Below are 14,590 nucleotides of genomic sequence, written 5' to 3'. Positions count from 1 at the left end.
TTCCAGCTATGTGACGGCGGTCTGTAAATAATCGAGTCTGGACCAGACAATCTAGTGGTCAACAGCATGAACATTGATCTTCATAATCGGGAACCTATGACATCTGTCAAACAGGTCAGGGAGTCTGACCACCTGACCCCATTAGTCGCCTCTTATGACAAGCATACTAGCCTTTTAAAGCAAGTATGAGTTACTGACGGTCGATTCTATCCCGGACCTTTACCAGTACCTTCATTAGAACAGTGGACAAAACAAATTACCACTAACGTTTTGATTGCATCCGAAACGATCGTGGAAATGGTATATTATCACATATAGATAGGAAATGTATAACGTGTATTACCGTGCCATGCAATACAAATACCAAAGAAGTGAAGAAGTATCAGAAAAATAAAAGCGCCCCCTATCTTTCAGTGACCAAGTCAGTTCCAGTTCAACAACAGGAACACCATTTAAGACAGTTGAAGTTGGTAGCGAGTGTGTCACCGATGTCTTGTACAAACCAGATGGCACAAACCAGAACTTGTGCATTGATGCAGGGTGAGTTGTCTTCTATATTGCAGTACAAATGTCATAATTCAGGATGTTCTGAATTAGACGTGCAGTGTTGTCAAAACCTCACACTTATAGACAGAAATATACTGGGACAAGTAGAGATAAAATCCAGTTTTTAGTTTTTCGACTGTCCTTCGACGTCGACTGTAGCTGCAACCGTCCTTCATTCATGCAAAGAAGGTCAGAACATAATGCTTGATGCGTTGATGCCACTGAACTATTTTGACATACCACTTGTGAAAGACGTATCCTTATCTTTGCAGACCCTCTGGTGAACACAGATGTTATGATTTGAAAAAGTCTCTGAGCATAGGTATTTATTCTTTATTTCACTTCGTATGCATATCATATTTCCACCCCAGTGGTCTGAATGAGGCGAAGGTGACAGAACTCTTTCTAGAATCATAGGATATATCTGATAGTATTGTTATATTTATATTAACCTACACAGTACCATTATTTGAGACTTAGTTTTCTTTCACTTGGATGGAAAATCCGTGTTCAGGTCAAACTATTTGAAATATCTTTTGTCGTCAGTTATGTCAATTCCCCCGATGTTTTAATAACATCATTGTATTTTGACGACGTTAAGCATCATGTGCATGTAATAATCACTACCCACCCTATATGTCCCTGTTTTGGACATGATGTGTGATTTAGTATGTCTCTTTCACCCGTCAGATCCGTGTGCTGGTGAAACCTGCAACACCCACGGTTCATGTCTGAAACAATCCACGACGGCAGAGTGCGTATGTGAGGCTGGTTATACGGGCCCCAAGTGTCAAAATCGTACGTCAACCAATGTTTTTCACAATCCATTTTCATCACGCTCATATATCATGTCCTCAAAGTTAAAGAAGATTTCCATTTTAATTTAAATGAAAAAACACGACTATGATTTACTCCATTGTGCTTTACAACTGTTTTCATCATATAATTTAAGCAACAACGACCAACCTCTGCAGCTCTGGAGGGATATGGCAACCAGCTACAAGTAGTTGCGATTGTCCACTGGGATACACCGGACCTTCATGTCAAACAGGTTGGAGAATCAGAGAGTCATCATTTTTTAACTCAAGCAATTTTGATTTTCGTACTGACAGTGTGTCACACTTACAGATATTGATATACTAGAATGCATTCAACAGAATTTAAGTAATAGCCTTTAAAATGATTCTTTTGGACTTTATGTCTGTCTCGTGCATTGGTGTAGCTTTATTTCTACGTGGCATATATGTAATATGATGTCATTTTGCGCTCGTTCTTGTTAGTACATATTACATGTATACACCAATACTTTTGTCAATAATTTCTTCTCTCTGCAGGACCATCAACTAACACAGGAAGCACTGTAAGTTCGTATTTCCCTGGGGAAAGTCAAACCTGTCGCATGTTAAATTAAAGTCATTCGAAAGTATCATTCGCGGTTTCCATTGTTTGTTTAATATGTATGTTTTTAAATCACGAAAGTGGTAGCAATTTCAGGGATGTAAAGGAATCTTTGCTTCAAGAAGAGTACATTGTACGATTCTGATAGCATTAAGAGTATACACTTATAAATCAGTATCATATAGTGTTTCGTGTAAATATGAGTTTGTCCTGATTTTGTGAAAGGAAACACTCAGCATGTTTTAAGAGAGACTTTACTCTTTGATATGCTGATGATGGCAGCACTCATTACAACATGTTATTTGGTCATATAATTAAACTGCTTTTATTCAACAGCCAAAATATGCAGACAACAATGTGGAAAATGGAGGCACAATTAAATGTGTAACAGGCATACCATGTGTCTTTCCAGTGCATACACAAGCCCCTGGCGGAAGGTAATTTGCACAATTTTTTATCAAGTTGATATGAACTACATGTAACGTGTAATAATAGATGCGTTCCTGTTCTGCATGTTTAATCGTAGCAAGTCATGTACACACTAATGGGAACTATGCCTTTGTGAAAATGATAAAATAGTGGAGCATTAGAGGTATGTCCTCTAAGATAAATGACAAGAACATATTTATATTTATTAACAGTCATACAGCGCCGACACTTACACCTGGACCTACCTCTGGTAATGTGAAAGTGAGTGTGGATCCGACTCCCAAACTGGACACTGCAACAGGTGTGCCTGATCTGTACACGACGCCGGTTACTCTGACGTCTCCAGATAAAGGACCAAAGAAAGTTTGCTTTAAGCTGACATCTGCAACGTAAGTGTGCCATCAATTCAGTACCTTGATGTTCGAAGCACTTTTAACAGCAGACAAGTGCGTTTGCTGACGATGCTTATGTGGCGTATCTTGGTCTTGAGAGTAACTCTTTTGAAGGCCTGTGCTTCAGGAAATGGTGTCCACTTGACTGTTTCTATGTTTGCCTTGTTACAGAACTGACTCAGTTTGTTACAACGTAGATGTCACTGACGCCGGACTTACAACTCCAAATCCCACAGAGGTATGTGGTTATCCCTCAAAGCTATGAAAACCACATTATGAACAGATGATGAGATACTCCTCTGCTCTATCACGCATGGATACTTGTAGATTTTCTGATCCTCTTAAGGCGTTGAGGACTGAACTGTACTAAATTCACTTCCACATCCTTGATCATAAGTTCTCCGCATAGAAGTACCCACCAACTGTAACTTCTTGTGACTACATGTATTGGATTAAAAATGATGCTGTGCAACTTTGGTCAGCTTTGAGAGTTATATTGTAACTTCGTCTGAAGTGAGGTAGGTGACATAGAGGTTGTGTTACTTTATTGCCATAACACGTTCAAAATGCGTAACGGATGTTACTCGATCTCGTTTCAGTCGCATTTTACCAACCCTACATTACCAGAAGGAAGCTCATTAACATGTGAAAGCGAATGTCATATCCTTGTTCACAGTACAAAGAATCCAGTATCTGGAAAATGGTAATGCATTGATGTTGATTCATCTTCACCTAATAAACACTCACAGTTGTATGATTGCTTCGCCTTCATTGAAGAGTGACGGAGTGAGTAATGTTTTCTGCCGCACTCAGCATATTCCAGCTATGTGACGGCGGTCTGTAAATAATCGAGTCTGGACCAGACAATCTAGTGGTCAACAGCATGAACATTGATCTTCATAATCGGGAACCTATGACATCTGTCAAACAGGTCAGGGAGTCTGACCACCTGACCCCATTAGTCGCCTCTTATGACAAGCATACTAGCCTTTTAAAGCAAGTATGAGTTACTGACGGTCGATTCTATCCCGGACCTTTACCAGTACCTTCATTAGAACAGTGGACAAAACAAATTACCACTAACGTTTTGATTGCATCCGAAACGATCGTGGAAATGGTATATTATCACATATAGATAGGAAATGTATAACGTGTATTACCGTGCCATGCAATACAAATACCAAAGAAGTGAAGAAGTATCAGAAAAATAAAAGCGCCCCCTATCTTTCAGTGACCAAGTCAGTTCCAGTTCAACAACAGGAACACCATTTAAGACAGTTGAAGTTGGTAGCGAGTGTGTCACCGATGTCTTGTACAAACCAGATGGCACAAACCAGAACTTGTGCATTGATGCAGGGTGAGTTGTCTTCTATATTGCAGTACAAATGTCATAATTCAGGATGTTCTGAATTAGACGTGCAGTGTTGTCAAAACCTCACACTTATAGACAGAAATATACTGGGACAAGTAGAGATAAAATCCAGTTTTTAGTTTTTCGACTGTCCTTCGACGTCGACTGTAGCTGCAACCGTCCTTCATTCATGCAAAGAAGGTCAGAACATAATGCTTGATGCGTTGATGCCACTGAACTATTTTGACATACCACTTGTGAAAGACGTATCCTTATCTTTGCAGACCCTCTGGTGAACACAGATGTTATGATTTGAAAAAGTCTCTGAGCATAGGTATTTATTCTTTATTTCACTTCGTATGCATATCATATTTCCACCCCAGTGGTCTGAATGAGGCGAAGGTGACAGAACTCTTTCTAGAATCATAGGATATATCTGATAGTATTGTTATATTTATATTAACCTACACAGTACCATTATTTGAGACTTAGTTTTCTTTCACTTGGATGGAAAATCCGTGTTCAGGTCAAACTATTTGAAATATCTTTTGTCGTCAGTTATGTCAATTCCCCCGATGTTTTAATAACATCATTGTATTTTGACGACGTTAAGCATCATGTGCATGTAATAATCACTACCCACCCTATATGTCCCTGTTTTGGACATGATGTGTGATTTAGTATGTCTCTTTCACCCGTCAGATCCGTGTGCTGGTGAAACCTGCAACACCCACGGTTCATGTCTGAAACAATCCACGACGGCAGAGTGCGTATGTGAGGCTGGTTATACGGGCCCCAAGTGTCAAAATCGTACGTCAACCAATGTTTTTCACAATCCATTTTCATCACGCTCATATATCATGTCCTCAAAGTTAAAGAAGATTTCCATTTTAATTTAAATGAAAAAACACGACTATGATTTACTCCATTGTGCTTTACAACTGTTTTCATCATATAATTTAAGCAACAACGACCAACCTCTGCAGCTCTGGAGGGATATGGCAACCAGCTACAAGTAGTTGCGATTGTCCACTGGGATACACCGGACCTTCATGTCAAACAGGTTGGAGAATCAGAGAGTCATCATTTTTTAACTCAAGCAATTTTGATTTTCGTACTGACAGTGTGTCACACTTACAGATATTGATATACTAGAATGCATTCAACAGAATTTAAGTAATAGCCTTTAAAATGATTCTTTTGGACTTTATGTCTGTCTCGTGCATTGGTGTAGCTTTATTTCTACGTGGCATATATGTAATATGATGTCATTTTGCGCTCGTTCTTGTTAGTACATATTACATGTATACACCAATACTTTTGTCAATAATTTCTTCTCTCTGCAGGACCATCAACTAACACAGGAAGCACTGTAAGTTCGTATTTCCCTGGGGAAAGTCAAACCTGTCGCATGTTAAATTAAAGTCATTCGAAAGTATCATTCGCGGTTTCCATTGTTTGTTTAATATGTATGTTTTTAAATCACGAAAGTGGTAGCAATTTCAGGGATGTAAAGGAATCTTTGCTTCAAGAAGAGTACATTGTACGATTCTGATAGCATTAAGAGTATACACTTATAAATCAGTATCATATAGTGTTTCGTGTAAATATGAGTTTGTCCTGATTTTGTGAAAGGAAACACTCAGCATGTTTTAAGCGAGACTTTACTCTTTGATATGCTGATGATGGCAGCACTCATTACAACATGTTATTTGGTCATATAATTAAACTGCTTTTATTCAACAGCCAAAATATGCAGACAACAATGTGGAAAATGGAGGCACAATTAAATGTGTAACAGGCACACCATGTGTCTTTCCAGTGCATACACAAGCCCCTGGCGGAAGGTAATTTGAACATTTTTTTATCAAGTTGATGTGAACTACATGTAACGTGTAATAATAGATGCGTTCCTGTTCTGCATGTTTAATCGTAGCAAGTCATGTACACACTAATGGGAACTATGCCTTTGTGAAAATGATAAAATAGTGGAGCATTAGAGGTATGTCCTCTAAGATAAATGACAAGAACATATTTATATTTATTAACAGTCATACAGCGCCGACACTTACACCTGGACCTACCTCTGGTAATGTGAAAGTGAGTGTGGATCCGACTCCCAAACTGGACACTGCAACAGGTGTGCCTGATCTGTACACGACGCCGGTTACTCTGACGTCTCCAGATAAAGGACCAAAGAAAGTTTGCTTTAAGCTGACATCTGCAACGTAAGTGTGCCATCCATTCAGTACCTTGACGTTCGAAGCACTTTTAACAGCAGACAAGTGCGTTTGCTGACGATGCTTATGTGGCGTATCTTGGTCTTGAGAGTAACTCTTTTGAAGGCCTGTGCTTCAGGAAATGGTGTCCACTTGACTGTTTCTATGTTTGCCTTGTTACAGAACTGACTCAGTTTGTTACAACGTAGATGTCACTGACGCCGGACTTACAACTCCAAATCCCACAGAGGTATGTGGTTATCCCTCAAAGCTAAGAAAACCACATTATGAACAGATGATGAGATACTCCTCTGCTCTATCACGCATGGATACTTGTAGATTTTCTGATCCTCTTAAGGCGTTGAGGACTGAACTGTACTAAATTCACTTCCACATCCTTGATCATAAGTTCTCCGCATAGAAGTACCCACCAACCGTAACTTCTTGTGACTACATGTATTGCATTAAAAATGATGCTATGCAACTTTGGTCAGCTTTGAGAGTTATATTGTAACTTCGTCTGAAGTGAGGTAGGTGACATAGAGGTTGTGTTACTTTATTGCCATAACACGTTCAAAATGCGTAACGGATGTTACTCGATCTCGTTTCAGTCGCATTTTACCAACCCTACATTACCAGAAGGAAGCTCATTAACATGTGAAAGCGAATGTCATATCCTTGTTCACAGTACAAAGAATCCAATGTCTGGAAAATGGTAAAGCATTGATGTTGATTCATCTTCACCTAATAAACACTCACAGTTGTATGATTGCTTCGCCTTCAATGAAGAGTGACGGAGTGAGTAATGTTTTCTGCCGCACTCAGCATATTCCAGCTATGTGACGGTGGTCTGTAAATAATCGAGTCTGGACCAGACAATCCAGTGGTCAACAGCATGAACATTGATCTTCATAATCGGGAACCTATCACATCTGTCAAACAGGTCAGGTAGTCTGACCACCTGACCCCATTAGTCGCCTCTTATGACAAGCATACTAGCCTTTTAAAGCAAGTATGAGTTACTGAAGGCCGATTCTATCCCGGACCTTTACCAGTACCTTCATTAGACAAGTGGACCAAACAAATTGCCACTAACGTTTTGATTGCATCCGAAACGATCGTGGAAATGGTATATTATCACATATAGATAGGAAATGTATAACGTGTATTACCGTGCCATGCAATACAAATACCAAAGAAGTGAAGAAGTATCAGAAAAATAAAAGCGCCCCCTATCTTTCAGTGACCAAGTCAGTTCCAGTTCAACAACAGGAACACCATTTAAGACAGTTGAAGTTGGTAGCGAGTGTGTCACCGATGTCTTGTACAAACCAGATGGCACAAACCAGAACTTGTGCATTGATGCAGGGTGAGTTGTCTTCTATATTGCAGTACAAATGTCATAATTCAGGATGTTCTGAATTAGACGTGCAGTGTTGTCAAAACCTCACACTTATAGACAGAAATATACTGGGACAAGTAGAGATAAAATCCAGTTTTTAGTTTTTCGACTGTCCTTCGACGTCGACTGTAGCTGCAACCGTCCTTCATTCATGCAAAGAAGGTCAGAACATAATGCTTGATGCGTTGATGCCACTGAACTATTTTGACATACCACTTGTGAAAGACGTATCCTTATCTTTGCAGACCGTCTGGTGAACACAGATGTTATGATTTGAAAAAGTCTCTGAGCATAGGTATTTATTCTTTATTTCACTTCGTATGCATATCGTATTTCCACCCCAGTGGTCTGAATGAGGCGAAGGTGACAGAACCCTTTCTAGAATCATAGGATATATATGATAGTATTGTTATATTTATATTAACCTACACAGTACCATTATTTGAGACTTAGTTTTCTTTCACTTGGATGGAAAATCCGTGTTCAGGTCAAACTATTTGAAATATCTTTTGTCGTCAGTTATGTCAATTCCCCCGATGTTTTAATAACATCATTGTATTTTGACGACGTTAAGCATCATGTGCATGTAATAATCACTACCCACCCTATATGTCCCTGTTTTGGACATGATGTGTGATTTAGTATGTCTCTTTCACCCGTCAGATCCGTGTGCTGGTGAAACCTGCAACACCCACGGTTCATGTCTGAAACAATCCACGACGGCAGAGTGCGTATGTGAGGCTGGTTATACGGGCCCCAAGTGTCAAAATCGTACGTCAACCAATGTTTTTCACAATCCATTTTCATCACGCTCATATATCATGTCCTCAAAGTTAAAGAAGATTTCCATTTTAATTTAAATGAAAAAACACGACTATGATTTACTCCATTGTGCTTTACAACTGTTTTCATCATATAATTTAAGCAACAACGACCAACCTCTGCAGCTCTGGAGGGATATGGCAACCAGCTACAAGTAGTTGCGATTGTCCACTGGGATACACCGGACCTTCATGTCAAACAGGTTGGAGAATCAGAGAGTCATCATTTTTTAACTCAAGCAATTTTGATTTTCGTACTGACAGTGTGTCACACTTACAGATATTGATATACTAGAATGCATTCAACAGAATTTAAGTAATAGCCTTTAAAATGATTCTTTTGGACTTTATGTTTGTCTCGTGCATTGGTGTAGCTTTATTTATACGTGGCATATATGTAATATGATGTCATTTTGCGCTCGTTCTTGTTAGTACATACTACATGTATACACCAATACTTTTGTCAATAATTTCTTCTCTCTGCAGGACCATCAACTAACACAGGAAGCACTGTAAGTTCGTATTTCCCTGGGGAAAGTCAAACCATGCGCATGTTAAATTAAAGTCATTCGAAAGTATCATTCGCGGTTTCCATTGTTTGTTTAATATGTATGTTTTTAAATCGCGAAAGTGGTAACAATTTCAGGGATGTAAAGGAATCTTTGCTTCAAGAAGAGTACATTGTACGATTCTGATAGCATTAAGAGTATACACTTATAAATCAGTATCATATAGTGTTTCGTGTAAATATGAGTTTGTCCTGATTTTGTGAAAGGAAACACTCAGCATGTTTTAAGAGAGACTTTACTCTTTGATATGCTGATGATGGCAGCACTCATTACAACATGTTATTTGGTCATATAATTAAACTGCTTTTATTCAACAGCCAAAATATGCAGACAACAATGTGGAAAATGGAGGCACAATTAAATGTGTAACAGGCACACCATGTGTCTTTCCAGTGCATACACAAGCCCCTGGCGGAAGGTAATTTGAACAATTTTTTATCAAGTTGATGTGAACTACATGTAACGTGTAATAATAGATGCGTTCCTGTTCTGCATGTTTAATCGTAGCAAGTCATGTACACACTAATGGGAACTATGCCTTTGTGAAAATGATAAAATCGTGGAGCATTAGAGGTATGTCCTCTAAGATAAATGACAAGAACATATTTATATTTATTAACAGTCATACAGCGCCGACACTTACACCTGGACCTACCTCTGGTAATGTGAAAGTGAGTGTGGATCCGACTCCCAAACTGGACACTGCAACAGGTGTGCCTGATCTGTACACGACGCCGGTTACTCTGACGTCTCCAGATAAAGGACCAAAGAAAGTTTGCTTTAAGCTGACATCTGCAACGTAAGTGTGCCATCAATTCAGTACCTTGATGTTCGAAGCACTTTTAACAGCAGACAAGTGCGTTTGCTGACGATGCTTATGTGGCGTATCTTGGTCTTGAGAGTAACTCTTTTGAAGGCCTGTGCTTCAGGAAATGGTGTCCACTTGACTGTTTCTATGTTTGCCTTGTTACAGAACTGACTCAGTTTGTTACAACGTAGATGTCACTGACGCCGGACTTACAACTCCAAATCCCACAGAGGTAAGTGGTTATCCCTCAAAGCTATGAAAACCACATTATGAACAGATGATGAGATACTCCTCTGCTTTATTACGCATGGATACTTGTAGATTTTCTGATCCTCTTAAGGCGTTGAGGACTGAACTGTACTAAATTCACTTCCACATCCTTGATCATAAGTTCTCCGCATAGAAGTACCCACCAACTGTAACTTCTTGTGACTACATGTATTGGATTAAAAATGATGCTATGCAACTTTGGTCAGCTTTGAGAGTAAAATTGTAACTTCGTCTGAAGTGAGGTAGGTGACATAGAGGTTGTGTTACTTTATTGCTATAACACGTTCAAAATGCGTAACGGATGTTACTCGATCTCGTTTCAGTCGCATTTTACCAACCCTACATTACCAGAAGGAAGCTCATTAACATGTGAAAGCGAATGTCATATCCTTGTTCACAGTACAAAGAATCCAATGTCTGGAAAATGGTAAAGCATTGATGTTGATTCATCTTCACCTAATAAACACTCACAATTGTATGATTGCTTCGCCTTCAATGAAGAGTGACGGAGTGAGTAATGTTTTCTGCCGCACTCAGCATATTCCAGCTATGTGACGGCGGTCTGTTAATGATCGAGTCTGGACCAGACAATCCAGTGGTCAACAGCATGAAGATCGATCTCCGTAATCGGGAACCTATGACATCTGTCAAACAGGTCAGGGAGTCTGACCACCTGACCCCATTAGTCGCCTCTTATGACAAGCATACTAGCCTTTTAAAGCAAGTATGAGTTACTGACGGCCGATTCTATCCCGGACCTTTACCAGTACCTTCATTAGACAAGTGGACCAAACAAATTGCCACTAACGTTTTGATTGCATCCGAAACGATCGTGGAAATGGTATATTATCACATATAGATAGGAAATGTATAACGTGTATTACCGTGCCATGCAATACAAATACCAAAGAAGTGAAGAAGTATCAGAAAAATAAAAGCGCCCCCTATCTTTCAGTGAACAAGTCAGTTCCAGTTCAACAACAGGAACACCATTTAAGACAGTTGAAGTTGGTAGCGAGTGTGTCACCGACGTCTTGTACAAACCAGATGGCACAAACCAGAACTTGTGCATTGATGCAGGGTGAGTTGTCTTCTATATTGCAGTACAAATGTCATAATTCAGGATGTTCTGAATTAGACGTGCAGTGTTGTCAAAACCTCACACTTACAGACAGAAATATACTGGGACAAGTAGAGATAAAATCCAGTTTTTATGTTTTCGACTCTCCTTCGACTGTAGCTGTAACCGTCCTTCATTCATGCAAAGAAGGTCGGAACATAATGCTTGATGCGTTGATGCCACTGAACCATTTTGACATACCACTTGTGAAAGACGTATCCTTATCTTTGCAGACCCTCTGGTGAACACAGATGTTATGATTTGAAAAAGTCTCTGAGCATAGGTATTTATTCTTTATTTCACTTCGTATGCATATCATATTTCCACCCCAGTGGTCTGAATGAGGCGAAGGTGACAGAACCCTTTCTAGAATCATAGGATATATATGATAGTATTGTTATATTTATATTAACCTACACAGTACCATTATTTGAGACTTAGTTTTCTTTCACTTGGATGGAAAATCCGTGTTCAGGTCAAACTATTTGAAATATCTTTTGTCGTCAGTTATGTCAATTCCCCCGATGTTTTAATAACATCATTGTATTTTGACGACGTTAAGCATCATGTGCATGTAATAATCACTACCCACCCTATATGTCCCTGTTTTGGACATGATGTGTGATTTAGTATGTCTCTTTTACCCGTCAGATCCGTGTGCTGGTGAAACCTGCAACACCCACGGTTCATGTCTGAAACAATCCACGACGGCAGAGTGCGTATGTGAGGCTGGTTATACGGGCCCCAAGTGTCAAAATCGTACGTCAACCAATGTTTTTCACAATCCATTTTCATCACGCTCATATATCATGTCCTCAAAGTTAAAGAAGATTTCCATTTTAATTTAAATGAAAAAACACGACTATGATTTACTCCATTGTGCTTTACAACTGTTTTCATCATATAATTTAAGCAACAACGACCAACCTCTGCAGCTCTGGAGGGATATGGCAACCAGCTACAAGTAGTTGCGATTGTCCACTGGGATACACCGGACCTTCATGTAACATAGGTTGGAGAATCAGAGAGTCATCATTTTTTAACTCAAGCAATTTTGATTTTCGTACTGACAGTGTGTCACACTTACAGATATTGATATACTAGAATGCATTCAACAGAATTTAAGTAATAGCCTTTAAAATGATTCTTTTGGACTTTATGTTTGTCTCGTGCATTGGTGTAGCTTTATTTCTACGTGGCATATATGTAATATGATGTCATTTTGCGCTCGTTCTTGTTAGTACATACTACATGTATACACCAATACTTTTGTCAATAATTTCTTCTCTCTGCAGGACCATCAACTAACACAGGAAGCACTGTAAGTTCGTATTTCCCTGGGGAAAGTCAAACCATGCGCATGTTAAATTAAAGTCATTCGAAAGTATCATTCGCGGTTTCCATTGTTTGTTTAATATGTATGTTTTTAAATCGCGAAAGTGGTAACAATTTCAGGGATGTAAAGGAATCTTTGCTTCAAGAAGAGTACATTGTACGATTCTGATAGCATTAAGAGTATACACTTATAAATCAGTATCATATAGTGTTTCGTGTAAATATGAGTTTGTCCTGATTTTGTGAAAGGAAACACTCAGCATGTTTTAAGAGAGACTTTACTCTTTGATATGCTGATGATGGCAGCACTCATTACAACATGTTATTTGGTCATATAATTAAACTGCTTTTATTCAACAGCCAAAATATGCAGACAACAATGTGGAAAATGGAGGCACAATTAAATGTGTAACAGGCACACCATGTGTCTTTCCAGTGCATACACAAGCCCCTGGCGGAAGGTAATTTGAACATTTTTTTATCAAGTTGATGTGAACTACATGTAACGTGTAATAATAGATGCGTTCCTGTTCTGCATGTTTAATCGTAGCAAGTCATGTACACACTAATGGGAACTATGCCTTTGTGAAAATGATAAAATAGTGGAGCATTAGAGGTATGTCCTCTAAGATAAATGACAAGAACATATTTATATTTATTAACAGTCATACAGCGCCGACACTTACACCTGGACCTACCTCTGGTAATGTGAAAGTGAGTGTGGATCCGACTCCCAAACTGGACACTGCAACAGGTGTGCCTGATCTGTACACGACGCCGGTTACTCTGACGTCTCCAGATAAAGGACCAAAGAAAGTTTGCTTTAAGCTGACATCTGCAACGTAAGTGTGCCATCAATTCAGTACCTTGATGTTCGAAGCACTTTTAACAGCAGACAAGTGCGTTTGCTGACGATGCTTATGTGGCGTATCTTGGTCTTGAGAGTAACTCTTTTGAAGGCCTGTGCTTCAGGAAATGGTGTCCACTTGACTGTTTCTATGTTTGCCTTGTTACAGAACTGACTCAGTTTGTTACAACGTAGATGTCACTGACGCCGGACTTACAACTCCAAATCCCACAGAGGTAAGTGGTTATCCCTCAAAGCTATGAAAACCACATTATGAACAGATGATGAGATACTCCTCTGCTCTATTACGCATGGATACTTGTAGATTTTCTGATCCTCTTAAGGCGTTGAGGACTGAACTGTACTAAATTCACTTCCACATCCTTGATCATAAGTTCTCCGCATAGAAGTACCCACCAACTGTAACTTCTTGTGACTACATGTATTGGATTAAAAATGATGCTATGCAACTTTGGTCAGCTTTGAGAGTAAAATTGTAACTTCGTCTGAAGTGAGGTAGATGACATAGAGGTTGTGTTACTTTATTGCTATAACACGTTCAAAATGCGTAACGGATGTTACTCGATCTCGTTTCAGTCGCATTTTACCAACCCTACATTACCAGAAGGAAGCTCATTAACATGTGAAAGCGAATGTCATATCCTTGTTCACAGTACAAAGAATCCAATGTCTGGAAAATGGTAAAGCATTGATGTTGATTCATCTTCACCTAATAAACACTCACAATTGTATGATTGCTTCGCCTTCAATGAAGAGTGACGGAGTGAGTAATGTTTTCTGCCGCACTCAGCATATTCCAGCTATGTGACGGCGGTCTGTTAATGATCGAGTCTGGACCAGACAATCCAGTGGTCAACAGCATGAAGATCGATCTCCGTAATCGGGAACCTATGACATCTGTCAAACAGGTCAGGGAGTCTGACCACCTGACCCCATTAGTCGCCTCTTATGACAAGCATACTAGCCTTTTAAAGCAAGTATGAGTTACTGACGGCCGATTCTATCCCGGACCTTTACCAGTACCTTCATTAGACAAGTGGACCAAACAAATTGCCACTAACG

General features: G+C 39.3%; 1 pseudogene; it reads left to right on the top strand.

Annotated features, from left to right (window-relative positions):
* The window catches only part of LOC137295168 (mucin-2-like), a 100,001-nt pseudogene that overhangs the window by 52,437 nt on the left and 32,974 nt on the right, over positions 1-14,590 (top strand).

This window comes from Haliotis asinina, chromosome 8 (assembly GCF_037392515.1).
Source record: "Haliotis asinina isolate JCU_RB_2024 chromosome 8, JCU_Hal_asi_v2, whole genome shotgun sequence".
Taxonomy (NCBI): Eukaryota; Metazoa; Mollusca; class Gastropoda; order Lepetellida; family Haliotidae; genus Haliotis; species Haliotis asinina.
This window is presented reverse-complemented; position numbering and strand designations above follow the sequence as displayed.